This window comes from Taeniopygia guttata, chromosome 1 (genome assembly GCF_048771995.1).
Source record: "Taeniopygia guttata chromosome 1, bTaeGut7.mat, whole genome shotgun sequence".
Classification (NCBI taxonomy): domain Eukaryota; kingdom Metazoa; phylum Chordata; class Aves; order Passeriformes; family Estrildidae; genus Taeniopygia; species Taeniopygia guttata.
In genome coordinates, this window is record NC_133024.1 from 34938881 (window position 1) to 34954902 (window position 16022).

Genomic DNA, 16022 nt, shown 5'->3' on the forward strand with positions numbered 1-16022 from the left:
CAAACTGTGGAACAAGGGAAAACGAATCAGAGGGTGGGTGGAGGGAGAGCAGAACAGAGTCAGCTTGACCAGCCAAACTCTGCTGACAGAGCCAAGTATCATCCAGCATGTTATTGGCCAAAAAGCCCTGACAAACACTGACTGTATGGCTTCTGCAATTGAGGTACATGTAGTTACAGCCACAACAGCCAGGCATAAATGCTGAAATAAACCCAAACAAGGTGTAGGTAGTGCTACAGAAATAGCAATCCTGACAGAGTGAAACAGATATGAACGGCTTTAGGTGAAAATGCAAGAGTGTTTTGCAATTTGAAACTCTCTGGATGTAACACTGCTGTTAATGCAAGGGTTTTGAGAAGGACATTTTGCTCCATGAAGAGCAAGATTAAAGAAGCTATATCAAGAGCAAGATTAAGAAGCTATGTCATCCCTAGTTGGTTTTTTTCCCTACACACCTAAATTTAGCAAGGTGATTCTCAAACTTTTGCCTGTGTGGCAGCTCTCTGGCTGTGAAAGGCCAGAAAAAGAAAAGAAGCTGACTATGTTCTGTCACTGGAAAGATTAGCAAGGCACAAACATCCTTTGGAACAATAGCATAAACCCCATCACATGCTCTCTACTACTAACATGTTTACATGTACCCAGCTGGCAGTACTTTGAAGATGTACCCCACAGATAAAGCAGTCAATACAAAAACCATGTCTTACAAGTTTGTGAAGTCAGAAAGTAAGATCTAGTGCTTCTTGAAAACATTAAATATACTTAAAATCTGAGTGCTTTATTGAAGTGCTGAAGCATGGCACAGAGAAAGTGTGCGCCATTCAGCTAGATCCCATCCCTGTGCCAGATGTGTCTGAAATACCACACTGACACCTGACAGTGCTTCAGAACTGAGTCTTGCTCAGCATAACAACAGCAGGCTTTTCTTCATATTTAATGAAAACAAGACCTGCCTGCAAAAAAGCACCCCCAAAAATTTTTTGCCCTTTTATACAGAAACATGGCTTTTATTTGTAGAAAGGAGACTTGACAACACTCTACAAACGAGCAGAACCCTTCAGGGGTCACAGATGCAGCAGATCCTTTCAAAAGCCAAACACCCACACAGAAGGCTTTGTACCACAAAAGTGAGAGGGTCCTTTGAGGGTCTGTGAACTGCCATGGTGGTAAAGCTTTTTGTTCAAGGCATGAACACTGGCTTTTGGGTAGAAAGTGTGTTACAAGGCCCTGAAGATAATTGCTGCAGCAATTTAAGGTCTTTTAGTCTCTGATGGTCCAATTTGACTGTTTAGCCTTTCTTAAGTTGACTGCTGCTCTAGTAAGGTGAGCAAGAGTCTGTCCACATAAAGCATGAAGCAACAAGTCTAAACCACTGACGAAAGGTCAACTGTGGAGCACAATAGATAAAAATAAATTTTGAAGCTCCCTTTAACCTTGGCTCTTTGACTCTGGAACACGCATTACCTAACTACTGAGCACCATTTATCCCTTCACAGGCATCATTTTTGGAAGGATGATGAACTAGCATTTGAAACACAAGTCACCACTTACTCTGGGGTTGATGAAGTACTACTTTTCAGAGGTCCATCAGACTACTTGCCTTGTATTTGGAACCTCTCCCACACAGGTATCTCTATGAGAAGCCTTTTAAATGTACCTTCTAACCCCTCCAACCTTACAGGTGTTACAGGTAAGAGAGCATTTTCTTCAATAGCCAAAAAACCCCAAGAGTACTGGCAATCACCAAAAGTTGTGAGGCTTTAAGCAACACTATTTCAGAAAACAGACCTTATAAATGGGCTCTTAATTCTTCATTCCTCTTTAAAACAGCTACCGAATTTAGATGAGAAGCAACAAGCAAAATCCCATAAACTCTTAATGCAAATAAATTAAGAACTCAAGGTTTAAAACACATTATTAGAGAACTAAATATTTCAGATAATAAAGTTTGAAAACTAAAAATATCAATTCTCCTATGTAAAATTATCTGTAATTGCTTTCTCAGCTTTCATATTAATTATGAAAAATTAGTCCAAGAGAAAAGTACCATCCTGGGGGAATGAAAAGCTTTCCAATTAGAAATGCCAGGCAAATGTATTAATCATTCTGTACTAACCATAAGCATTGCCATTCTCAAACTCAGGATTATGAGCCCCTGGAATATGTCCATCATTACCATTTAGCTTGCTGATGCAATACAGTCCTGGATAAAAAAGTAATGGATATGCTTTCAGGGTTACAAATTCTTCTTCAAATACTGGAAATTTTTGTTTACTCTGGACTGTTTAACCAAGCTGTAATTTGTGGGTTTAATGCCTCATGATTCACCAACACCGAGGAAGCCCACAAGAAATATAATTTTCAAAGAATTTCTTAAAAATGTGAGTGGAAAATTCCTGTGTGCTGCACAAGAGGTCTTTGACTCTGCTATGGACGAGCATAAAAATCCACACGCAGCTGTCATACAGACCACACTGGATTCACACTGAAAAGGTGCAGGCAGAGAGGTCTGAGCAAGCAGAGCTGCACTGACACTCTAATGACACTCACACTCAATGTGTGAGTGGCCTTTTCCATTGTCTAAGCTTTTAGCCACAACTTTGTAAGTCCCGTTAAAGCAAGACAACACCACACACACAAATAAAAGTCGTAATTTTTATTCCTCATTCCACAGCAAATAAACAGAAATAACATCACAACTGAGTTACATCATCAAGGCAATGTGAAGAGCTTTGCGTATTTTGTATTTTAAGACTAAAATTAGAATTAGATTCCACTTAAAAAAGAAATTCTACTTCTATCCAGAAGTTCTTCACATGGGGACTCATGTCTCTAAGTAGAAAGAATGGAACAAAAGAAATGAAAACCTGGGGTCATCACTGATGTGATAAGAAAAAGAAACCCAACAAACCAAACCAAATAAACACATCTACCCTTCAAATTAATACAACATCATCAATTAAAAGTCTCCCTGGCTAAAAAAAGGTAAGACTGTAAACCCTAGTTTGTATTTTGAGATTTAAAGAAAACTGGTAACAAAACCTAAATTTTATTATTGTTACTATATCAAAAGTAGAATTGCACTTGAAAACAAGGGTAGGAGAATAATTAAATACATGTATATTGAAAGCTGTCATTACCAATACTGCATTTTACCTACGAACCCATGATGCTCCCCAGTAACAGTAGATGCAAAACCTCTGTAGCAGTCAGTCTTATTTATAGGACCAGTGATTCCTAGACTGGCCATTTGGGAGTTACCATGGGTCACAGAGCAGACCCAGTTATAAAGACTCACTGGTGCACAGATTAAGGCTTTAGTAGTGTGCATGCAGACCCTGCAGCTGGCTTCAGTTGCTTATGTTGTATATACCGAATTTGTTAGTACAGAGACTGCCTACATCTGATGTGTGTCATTTGGGGTTTCTAGAGTTTTTAAATCAGCATGAATCCAGTGCAACACAAAACCTGAAAGCAGAACAATGCACAGAAAGTGCTGGCTGACATGTTCCCCTGAGAGAGAGATGAACTTGAGCTATAAAGCCTGCATTAAGAAACTATAATCAGATTATAGATGTGAACATTTAATTATGTAATTGAAACTAGTTCAGATGCCAAAGTAGCCCAAAGTGGTTTTAAATGAGCATCAGGTTGTCCTGATCAATTAGTAGTCCAAAGCAATCTGGTAGTTATCATAACACTGTTGAGAGCTGGCAGATTACTGGATGTTGTCAAGGATAATACATCACATTTGATTTTTATTGTAGAAGTGAAGCAACAACCTTTCTGGATATCAACCACACAAAAACTCCAATCACTTTCAAAAACCTTATGCCACCATTTCCCCAAGATCTTATCTGCAATATCTGCACTTTAAAATAGTACACCTCTTTCAACACCATCATATCATCAAAACTTGATGTCCGTCAAAGCACAGTGAAGACAGAGAGGAATTTCTAAGGGAAATCTTAATTCCAATTTTAAATCAGATGTTTTCCTGAAGTCTTTCTAGATGTATCTGACAGCTAAATAAACTGTGGGCAAATATGCTTACATCCAATGAATGAATTTGTTTGTAGCAAAAAGCATCCAGATTGAAAAAATGGTTTCTCTATTCTTTCCTTAGTAGCTGATCATGTTTCCAGAAGAGGATAAAATCTTGCAAACCTTAAACTTGATGTTAAATTCTCACCACATGTTTAAGTTCTCAAAGGCAAGAGAGAAGCATATGTATCCATTTTATCTTTGCTTTCCTGAGACATATTGATAAAGTTAAAAAAATTATCATCTCCTTGACTTCGGGGTGGCACAAGATACCTATCTCTGTGCTAATGTGGTGCAAACTCAGAGAGCTACTGGCACAGAATGAGGATGCAAAGTGCACTGTGCTGCAGCTATATGGTACTTTATACCTATAAACTGCACTATGCAGACTCCACTCCCTTCCCTCCCCACTGTATAGAGGCAGCATTTTGTTTTAGTCATTTTGAGAGGATTATTTTTGCTTAAAGATATAGAAAAGTAAACTAACTGGAAACAATTATTATGTTATGCAAGATTTCAGAAACAGGACCACCACCTACTTCTACTGTGTCTTTTAAAATGCCAGGCTCGAGGCCTGTTTCACTGCTTGCCCATCCTGTTCAGCCTCAAAACCCCATCATGGGACACTAACAGGACAATCAGACTGCTACAACTAAGAAAAGGTCTCAAGTACAGTCTGTGCCTTACAGTACACTCAAGTGTATGCCTACCTCCTGTGGGGCAGCAGAAAGCAGATCACAGGGAGGCTCACATACACCCTCTCTCATCCATTTTTCAGCGACCTGATGCCAATAAATAGGACCACATATACTTCTTCCCAAAGAGTTTCAGTTTCATTAACAAGATGAAGCTGAGCTGCTTACAAGGATAAATGGACAGACAGAACCAGGATCTGGGCTCCTCCAAACTAACCCAAATACAGTACAGGCACAGGCAAAACATCAAATCACTTTTGTTATCAATCTTGCTTTTATTATAGGACAGAGATTTTGTTTCTCATCTTCTTATCTCGTATTCCTGATGATAAAATCCCCTTAGTTACGTTAAAATTGTTTTCTGACATGTCATATTCAAAATAAGGTCGTATTAATAGCATGAAACGTTTCGTACTTTTCTCGAAAGTGTTACAGATTCTCCACAGAACGCAGCTTCAGATTTGAAGATTTGCCTGCATTTCCAAAGCATTTCTATTCACAATCTACACACAATATTAATAAGAGCTCTAAAAGAGACAGCTGTTGCAAACACGTCTAGGAGACATTATTCAAAGCTGCTACTGCTTCAGAAGAATGTTTTTAGTTGTAAAATACAAAGTATGGATTAACACAAAGTAGATAAACATATCATTTGTAGACCACAGAACACACAAACTGAAGCTGATGTTCATGTAACAAATTTATTACAGTCTCTTAATTTCCCTGTTGGACATAAGATAAGGATATGCCTTTGAACATTCTTAAAAAGTCACCATATGCTGAGAGGTCACTGTGGTTTTAGTGTGATGTAGATGCTGATGCACTGCAGATGGCAGTAGCAATGACTCTGCCTGCATGACAATCAGGAGAATTTCAGAGAACGGCAGGAGTGCATCACAACTTAGAATAAAGAGGCCAGATTCTGCTAAAAAACGTGGTCTAGGCACATGCATGTGATTGCTTATGGGGGGGAAAAAGGGCAGTTTCAGACAAATTTAATGTAAAAGTCTACTTTGATAAGCATCCACACTGTATTTAAGTTGTTCAAATCTTATACTGTTAGGAGCATTTTGAATCTATGACAATCTTACTGCTGACTAGAAGTTATGTTAAATGCAAAGGGATGCCCCTGCAGTTGCACATTTGAAAGTCACTTTCTATTACATACAAATATACAGAATCTATATTACAGTATGCTGGCCTCAGTCAAACTTTCTGCATAACAGCTGCCCTGATGTTTCTACAAGCCTTTTTATCTCCAGAAAAAAAAAAAAAAAAAAAAAAAAAAAAAAAAAAAAGTTCTGCAAAGCTTGAGGTTACCTGAATAACTCAAGACACATTAAAAAAAAATTGTTTTTCCTAAAAGCCAACAACTTCTAAGCTATGTTTATCTTGGAACAACATTGCTAAGACCCAGCAAGAGGCAAACATTCTGGGTTTATTTTTGTCCTTACTGAAAATCTATGCCTTGGAGCAATGTTTGCACAGACTTAGGCACCCACATTCATATTATTCACCAATCTTTCTACCACTGAGTTTTCTCATCAAATCTCAGAATCTCTGCATAATCCTGAACCTACTACCTGGTATAAGTCTTCCCACGTGGATCAAGGAGATAAAATTCCACTTCCTGACTGTAACCAACTGTATCTAAGGATCTGTAGGATAAATTCCAAACATTTACACAATGTTGCTGATCTGTTTTCTTTCCAAGAAATACATTTACTTTTGGCTTACAAAATGCCTGGAATATAGAAGGGGGCCCAAGTTTGCCATAACTATGGGTTCTATTCCTTTTATCATATGATATATTTATCATAATGATATTTTATCACTATGATCTTTGTTACTGCGACACTTTGCTTTGCTTTCCTTTCCCTAACTTTCCAGGAACCCAGGAACAAGAGAGTTGGGACATGGGATTTCTGAACCAGAATAGCAAATGTCTCAGGGTATGTTCTTTCACACCAAGACAAAGGGAACCAAAATTTAATGTCTGACTATTTGGGGAGAATGGTTTAGAAAGGTTTGCTCTCCATGGCTTGGAGGCAGATCCTGGCTCCAAACACTCTTTATGTGTCTATTTTACCAATCATACATTAATCTTACTGCTCAGTTACTGCATAGCACATGGGGAAGACAGGTCAAACTCCTACACTAACATTAGAGAATCCAGGATCTAAACCCACTATAATGCAAGGGTCTGTCATACCACTTCAGGATTTCTTCTTCTATTCATCCACTACACTTCTGCTTTGCCTTTTTCAAATTAAAGAAAGAAAATGATTCAGTGAAAAAATGCCATGTAACCTCGTCTGAAGGCAGATTATACATTGAAAGTGACAGTGTTTTACTTCTGATTTATTTAATACAGCAAATGCCAACTGGAGACATCATAAATTGTCTGAAGCTCATCCTGCAAGTTAATTTCAGTTCTGCAGTTGGTTTTCTTCTGCTGGTACTCAAAAATACAGATTATTGTCTTGTAGTTTTGCTTCTCTTCCCTCTGAATGCAGAGCAAAGTGCATCACCATTTGTTTACAACCCAGCTGTGCTCCTATAAATCCACTCCTCAGATAGGTGTTAGCCAGAAGACACCCGGAGTCTTACAGCAGTGGGATACTAAATCAAAAACCTATGCCCTAGTTCAGCAAAGCACTTTCTTAAACAATATGAAGCCAGCAAGATTATAACTTCACTGCAAAGGCCTGTGAATGCTCATTTGCTTCCCATAAAATTCAATCTGCTTTGGATCTAGTCCTAGACATTTGCTGGAAGGTATCATTAAATAAAATGAGAGGAAAGCCAGGCCAAAAATCTTTTGATTTCTAAGAAATCCCTGGTACATCTGTATCATCAGATACTTGAACAGCAGTCACAGGGAGACCACACATCACAGCCACTAGCCCACTTTCTGGCCCACTAGCTTTAAGTGTAATTATTTAGTCTATTTTAATTATGTCGACAAGGTAATAACCTCAAGTTTACAGGTATTGGTATCTGTAACTTATAAACACTGTGATTCAAAGTTTTGAACTGTTATGAAATAAAGCCAGAAATTTTAAATTAAAAAAAAATTAAGTGAGCTCTGGTAAACAGAATTAAAATAACCTCCTATAACAGCTGTGTATTAGCACTCACTTCCTCTGTGCACAGCTTTTGGGAAATATTCCAAAAAATATTTTTCATTTTATACAACAATGCATATTTGATGTAATGTATGGGGTATAGCAGTTGATACATCACGCATGTTTCTAACAGGTTGCAGTGGAGATCATTTTGGTACAAGTAATAATAAATGCTGCAAAAAAACAACTGAGCAAACAGGTTTGCTGGCTGAATGGTGAGGGAATTTATTCTGAGAGACTCATGTTCACCTACAAATGTCCCATATTACCTTGGGCAAACTAAATTCAGCTCCCCACTGAAGTACTCCAAAACCAAATGTAAATTAAGGCAACATGATCCCCATGGCTGCACGATCCTTTCTTGAATGTGTATCAGTGATTCAGAAACCATCCTCCATAACTGATAAGAAATGGGACAGATTTCAAAAGTGTTTGATGTAATGCAGCAGTGTGTTAGGGCTCCAATAGCCTGAATGAATCTCCTTAATGAAAAGCAGGAAAAGTGAATGATACATGTCTTGAAAGCCTCAAGAATTAGGAATAAGAAATAAGCCACAAATATTTCTCTCAGTCACATTTTTTTCTTTTCTTTTTTTTTTCAAGTCTTGATGTTCGAATTCAATAGTTTCTATATTTTGCTAAAAATCTGGAAGCCAAAGCTGGGTATTATGTGTCTAACCACAGCCTCACTGGACTAAAAAAGTTATGCTCTTCCTAAAGAATGAGGTCTGAGATCTATTCTCTCCTGTACAGGTAGCTCAAGGCATTCCCTCTGTTTCTACCTAGATTTTCTATTGGGAAAAAATATAAGGATTTTGGCTGTTGCCCTGTGATTTCTGGAAGTCCAGAAGCTGGCTCAGAGCTTCAGTCTCACATGATGAATTAGTGTGCAAGTGGACAGTAAATCCAGTGCATCCCAAATATAATCAGCCTCTGCATATGCACAAACTATATGCGAAGGAGATGCTGGCTGCCTAGAAGTCCCAGATACCTGGCCCATCTCATCCAGAATGGAGATGAGGAATATCTACAATGCACAAAATTTGTCCAGATGGTCTAGTAACCATGCCTACCACAGATCTGGAAACTCTGACATACTTGCAGCTTCTCAGCCCAAGCCCTCAGTCTCACCTCTCTTAGCAGCATTCTTCTACCTGGATAGGAAAACCCAGTGCTTCCCCTAAGTAAAGGCTGAAGCCTCTTTTCAAGAGACATAAAGCACTTTCCATAGTATAAAATTACTACAAATCTGAAAGAGGCTCACAGTACTTCAAGCCAGTTTGGTTCAGGCCCTGAATCAGGGTTCATTGTAATCTGGTCAGAGTTTGAAAAAATTTTTCCAACACTAGGAAAATTAACACCAGTGATGAACTGACCAGGTGACTCTTTTATCAACGACTTTATGCCTCCTACAAGCACACTTGATAGAGCACTGCAGTTCAGAGAGTACATTATCCTGGTGCCAATCAGACACTGAGAAAGACTTGAGAACAGTTCCAGCTGCTCACTATGTCCTAGCAGATCTGTAACCACGTTCACCACTGCTCCTCCCTGCTCCAACACTGTGCCACATTTAAGCTCCTGTAAGATATTATAGTTATTATCTGACAAAAAAAAAAACCCCAAAAAAAACCCCAAAACCAAATCAAAACAAAACAAAAAAAGTTAAAAGCATCTACTTTACTGAATTTACTGTTTCTCAGGAAATACTAATTGAAAACTTCTTGCTCTGTGTTACAAATTGCAGCACAAATATTATGATTCTGTAAGTCAAACAAGATTAATATCCCTCTTTCCCTGCAGGAAATCCTAATAAATGCTACAAGGGTTTCCAGCTTTGCAGGAAGTGAAACTGCTGGACTCTCATACTTTTTATGTTTGGCTTCAGTGGGAAACTCATTTTGCAACTCCATCAAATACCAGTAACATTCCTACAAGGAAAACAGTCCAGCTGCCAGTCAATAGGACATTCGACCTTGCAGAGAAACCTGAAAGGCACTTGTACAAAACAAGAAGATCTGGTTACAGTTTCACTGTCACTGCCAATTCCATTAAAGCTTATCTTTAAAATGTAATGAGCTTTTTGAAAGTGGCCAACACTAAACCCATTTTACAGCAGCAGCAAGAGTCTCTCTGCTGCTTTCCAGCGCCTTCCCATCGCTTCCTTTCTATTTATATGAGAAATTACTTTGTTATCTTATAACTTCAAATACAGATAACATGCTAAATACAAAACAATTACTTGCCTCTAGGAAGAGTGGCCCAGTTTCAGCAAGCATGAGTCATGCAGTCATTTTCCTTTCATAACCCCCCCCCCATTACCCTTGACCAGTGGACATTTGGAAGATCACAGTTCAAAGATACTTTTGTAGATTTTATTAAGCTATAAGAACTCTGCAGGACAGTTCCAATCTCTCTGAGGCATCTCACTTAGTGCCCTCGTTTTTCCTCCAGCAGGTCTTGTGAAGAAGTCCAGCTCTTCTTGCTTGCATGCCAGAGGACGGCTTCTGGCATTGGAAAGGCATCACTGAGCAGGTCACTCCAAAGCTCTTATGGAAGATGAATGAGTTTAGGCAGACCACACTAAAATAAAGAATAGTAACATGCACTTTTGATTTTTAGGACACACAACTATGGGAGTAGCTAGAGCCTTCATGGGATTATCGACCAGTAGAAATTGGTATTATTAGTAAATTCCATTTTTGCTTTGAGACTTTGGCTTAAACAATCAGTAAGCACAATTTTTAACATATGCTTTCATTTTAATTACCATTTATTAACAGAGCAAGATGATGAAATTTGACAATCTATTACCTTTAACTTTCACAGTTTGTAATGAAAATGATGTCGTGTCTTGAATGGTGCAGCTACTTATTCCTAAATTCAAAAAAGGCTCAATGTAAAGTTTACTGAAGTTAACAGAAACCCTGCCAATGACTTAAGCCTACACTGCCCCTTAGAAACCAAAGAGCAACGCTCAGGCAGGGCTCTGCTTTTGCAAGCATTTTTCCCCCCTAGACACAAGCCAGGAAAAGCTGCTGGCATCAGCACATGGAGTGAAAGGCACGTTCCACATCTCCTTCGAATAAATACTGCTGCACATCACAACCTGGGCAAGTTACCAAACCTAAGAGGAATCTGCTGCATGTGTGCAATGAACAACAAGTCACAGTGGTATGCGCACTGAAAATCCTTACAACTTGAGACAAAAAAAAAAATCTTTTATCTTTACCTTTGAACATCTATTTCTGTGTTTGAATATAATTTACAAACTCATGAGCCACCGATGGCAGCCAATTCACTAGTGAGTATAAAGTAGCAGAAACTGCAGAATGAGCCTCTGTATTGAGACCAGCAGTCAATTCCACTTGGAAAGTTTTCTCTAAAGCTGCCTACCTGGAGCACATGGTCACCTCTATCATTGCTTTTCATGGCTTTCGTACATCAAGCCACTGTATCTGCCAGGCATCAGGAGAAAAGAGAAGTTTTCAATTCTTCTTCCCAATATCCTCATCACTTCAAGTATTTTGGGATCCTCTCCCACAAACTGTGTTTCTCTCATCCAGAAAACACCTGAACTGCTAAGTTGTTCTACTACAAGTGTTCTTCACACTTCTTCAACAATTGTACAACACTTTTCCCTAAAAGAGTAGTGTCTGCTGGAATCCAGACTTTATGCACTCCACTACTGCAAATTACTTTCTCTTGCAGCAGTTTTTTATTTTGCTAGATTTTAAAGAGGTTTTGTCATAGAAAAATAAAATCCAAAACAATGAGAGATACAAGTTTTAGATTTTTTTTTCTTCCCCAGTAGTCAGATTTAGTACTTCAGCAAACAATTTTTGTTACTTTTCTCATTTAATGGCTAGATCTAGAAGCCTTCATACAGTACTGGGGGAAAGAAGGGACTTGACTCTCCAATAATTGTGATCAAGGAATCTGATTTACAGAGGCAGTTGTTTTATCACAGAAATTAGCTACAGACACAAGTGGCATCAAATCCCCTGTGAGGTAGGAAATGGCTAAAAGGGAGAAGTTTTTTGCCTTGGGTGGTGGTAGGGTTGTTTGGGGCTTTTTTGTTGGATTTTTCTTTCTTTGTTTATTGGACCAAGTAATCTAGCTGGGAATACAAAAAATTAGAGTTACTAGAAGAAGGGCTATGAACATGAAAATCCCTGGACTTACTTCTCCCCTTTCCCCCCATCTCTAAATCATTGGGCACAATAAAACAGATTATCTCTTGCTCCAGCCTCTGCCCTGCTTACCTGCTTAGACCATTGTGACAACAGAAACCCTTAATAATCTGGACACTTCAAAAAATAACAGGATTTGGCAGTTTAATCAATTCTCTCATTTATAATAATCACAAATAATGCAAATAATCATAGCTGAAATCACCTGCAGGTTTTATATTAAAATGAAGATTAAACAGAATTTAATAGTTTCCATAATGAATTTAACCACTAGGCAAAATGACAAATGGATTGGCTCAGCCAAAGAGAAAACGTTCAAGACATCTTGTCCAGGAGAATATAGTACTGTTGCTTTTGAAATAACCTGTTTTTTTCCAATATTCAGAAATACAATGAAGTCTTAACTACATGCTTTGTAAGGCTGAACACAGCTAATCCATATGGACTTACTATAAAATAGACTTACCTTTTTTAAGCTAGACATGGAGAATAGGATTCTCTAAGGTGTGGAGCTAATAATTTTTATATATATATAACAGAGAAAGGTACTGAAAATCTATTTCAGTTCTATGGGTCCACATGTTGAAAAAGGATACACGCGCAACAGAGAGCTGCAAAGTAGAAAATGTTGATATGCAGAGAACTTTTGCATTGGCCTTATTTTCTTTGCCAGAACCATAGTTCCTCAGTTCCTGTCTTAGTTTTGTGTTTGGCAGCTGCAGAACTATAAAAAGCTTTGCCATTTAAAACGTTTTTTGAAGAACGATATTGTATTAGGCTGACAATACAGAAGTCATTTATCAAAATGTCACATTGTCTGGAGAGACAGATAGCAAGTGTCACCCCTGGGCCTCAAAGAGAAGGTTAAAAATTAGAAACATGCTCATCATCTCCACTAGAGCACATTCTAAACAGAAAGTAGTCAAGTTTGCTGTTGTGCTAAGCCTTCTATTGAAAGAGAGGGAATTTCAGCAGTGTTTATTCTCCCCCAAGCACCAAGGCCTGCCTGACCTGCTTACAACAGCTCTAAAGCTAAGTCTGTCCCAAAAGAATTTATTTGGGTGAGTGCTACAATAGGCTGTTCAAGGTTTGGTAGCAGGTCTGTATTTCAGTGAGAAAAAGACAAAAAAATAAGGAACAGAGGAAAAGAAAGAGACAAAGCAAAACCCAAACCAACAGAAAAACCTAAAAAAACCCCAGCAAAATAAGACTATCTGTAGAACTGCATGTCGTTTAACTAAGAGAGAGGTAGAGGCAAGGCTCGTCCTGTGCAGGGCAGCATCCAGCTTTCAGCTACAGCAGCCACGTGCATTGGCAGCTTCCCTATCAAACTCGAGGCCCAACCTCTGCCAGGGGCTCAGTGCTAGAAATGCCAGAGTCCTGCCTGCATGGGGTTATGTGGTGGCAGAGGCTCTCTTTGAAGTGAAGAATGAACAAAACACCTAAAGTACAGGAGAGCTGCCAAAAGGTATGTTTGAACAGTATGTCCCATCAGCCATGCAAGTGAGGCAGGGCAGAAAGGTAGATCAGCATCAATTATATCAAGTCAGAAAAGAAAACTATCCCAAAGCCCTGGAAGGACCTAAATACTATAAAAAATTGTACCTGTCCCACCTTCAGCAAGGAGTATCAAGAGAGCACAGTTATTCATTACAGAACAACCTTTTCTTTCTCATCTCTGAATGAAGGTCAGTAACAGCACCAAGTGTTCTTCTGGAGGTGGCTGCTGCAGAAACAAAGAGGAATTCAATTTATATTCTCTTAATCAGCAGAACTTAATACAGTAAAAAAAGAGGCAGTCTAGGAAGTTTTTAGAGTGTGTGGAGGACAACTTTTTGTCACAGCTGGTGAGTGAGCCCACCAGCTCAGGGACTATGTTAGACCCGCTGCTTGCAAATAGAGATGGGCTGGTGGAGATGTGGTGGTTGGAGGCCACTTGGGGCAGAGTGATCATGAAATTAAAGAGGTCTTGATATTTGGTGAAATCAGAAGGAACATCAATAAGACTTTTACACTGGACTTCCAGAGGGCAGATTTTGGCTTATTCAGGCGACTCATTCAGAGTGCCTTGGAAAGTAGCCCTTAAAAACAAAGGAGTCCAGAGGAGGGCAACAAGGCTGGCTTGGAACACAAGCCCTGTGAGGAATGACTGAGGGAGCTGGGGTTGTTTAGCCTGGAGAAAATGAGACTCAGGGGTGACCTTATCACTCCCACCTGAAAGGTGGTTGCAGCCAGGTGGGGGTTGGTCTCTTTCTCCAGGCAACAACTGACAAACTGAGGACACAGTCTCAAACTGCACCAAGGGAAATATAGGTTGGATATTAGGAAAAAGATTTTACAGAAAGTGTGATCAAGTATTGGAATGGTCTGCCTGGGGAAGTGGTGGAGTCACCATCCCTGGATATGTTTAAGAAAGAATTGGATGTGGCATTTGGTACCATGGTTTAGTTGAGGTGTTAGGGCATGGGTTGGACTCGATGACCTTGTAGGTCTCTTCCAATCCAGTCATTCCATGATTCTGCAATCCAAAATCAAGTCAAATGGAATTAGCTCTAGGTCCAGTTTTGTTTAGCAAATGCCAGATCTAACACATTAAAATCAAAAACTCAGGAGTCAGTATCTGCCACACAGCATTACAAGGCTACCAGATCCATCTCTAGAAGGTACCTTACTGCATGTCCAAACCAAGTGAAAGCAAAACCGAGCCACAGACTATTAGCTCTTCACTTCATCTTGGGGAATCAGCACTGCCTTTCAGGTGAATCATCACTAATTCTGATGAGCACCGATAACTTATCTCATCATAGAGCAGCACACAGTCTCTGACATCAGTGACATCGTATGTCGTGCTACTTACGAGGGACAAGGCTTGTGGTGTGCCGAGGTCAGTGGAGCACACACTGTTCACCCCACACATAATATGCTCAGTCTTCCTGACAACATCTAGAGTGTTTCCAAAATCATCAACTAGTAGCTTACCCCGTATTTCACTAGATGCAAGGAATAGGAATGTGAACAAGCTGCAATATTCAGCACCAAATCCATTCTAACTGCAATCAATTTTCATATTCTTCACCAAAGAGTTTGCATTACTTAAGTGCAAATTTTATTCAAGTGCCAGAAAAGCTTAGTCCAACCTATGAAACCAGAGCTACATTCATTCTTGGCTCTGCCTTACCAAAACATGCCTGATGTAAGGATTAAGGCTTCTCCAAAAGAAAGTGCATGATAAAAAGAAAGCAACATAATCAGCTGCCAAACTGATAAATTTCCTCAACTTAAAAGACAGTTTTAAAGGTATTTTTACAACATTTTCAGAAAACGGAAAGAAGCATTTTGTTCCAAAACCAATTTATTTTTATTAAAATCTTATACTGAGCGCAAGCATCAACTCAGCACTTATAAAAGCTGCCTAACCAAGGAATGCTTCCATGACCTCTCAATCTCATTTATAAGGGCTGAAGGGAAAACAAGGACCAGCATATTACCGGATTAGTACAGCACAGAGGCAGGGTCTGCATCAGCCCCCCTCTCACCCTCACAGCAACAGATATCCTATGCATTTCCAAGCTTTTCCATCGGAACAGTACTCCCAAAGAACTAGCAGCATCTCAAAGGGGAGAGTGACAGTGTTGGCAAGAGGTTATGCAAGCAGACAGGAAGGCAGATGGCTTCTTGGTTTGGCTATGATAAGAGAGAAGAACTAGAATCCAAGCTAGGGCAGTAAAGAGACTTTTGCAGCCTGCTGCTAATACCAGAAGCACCAGCAGATTTAGTTTGGGTTCAGTCTGCTGACCACACCATAACAACACATTCTTTGGCATCAAAACATTAGGAAATGTCCTTGCCAAAAGTCTGGCCTCAGAAAAATATATGATTGACACTAACACCAAGCAAATAAACACCAAGCAAATAAAAATGAAAGTTCACATGCCAGGATGATGGCCAAAACAAATCTAACT

At 39.2% G+C, this 16022-nt stretch overlaps 1 protein-coding gene across 4 annotated transcripts in view; it reads right to left on the reverse strand.

Moving 5' to 3' along the window:
* Positions 1-16022, reverse strand: part of ME3 (malic enzyme 3) — a 117252-nt gene that overhangs the window by 95821 nt on the left and 5409 nt on the right. The window lies entirely within an intron of this gene.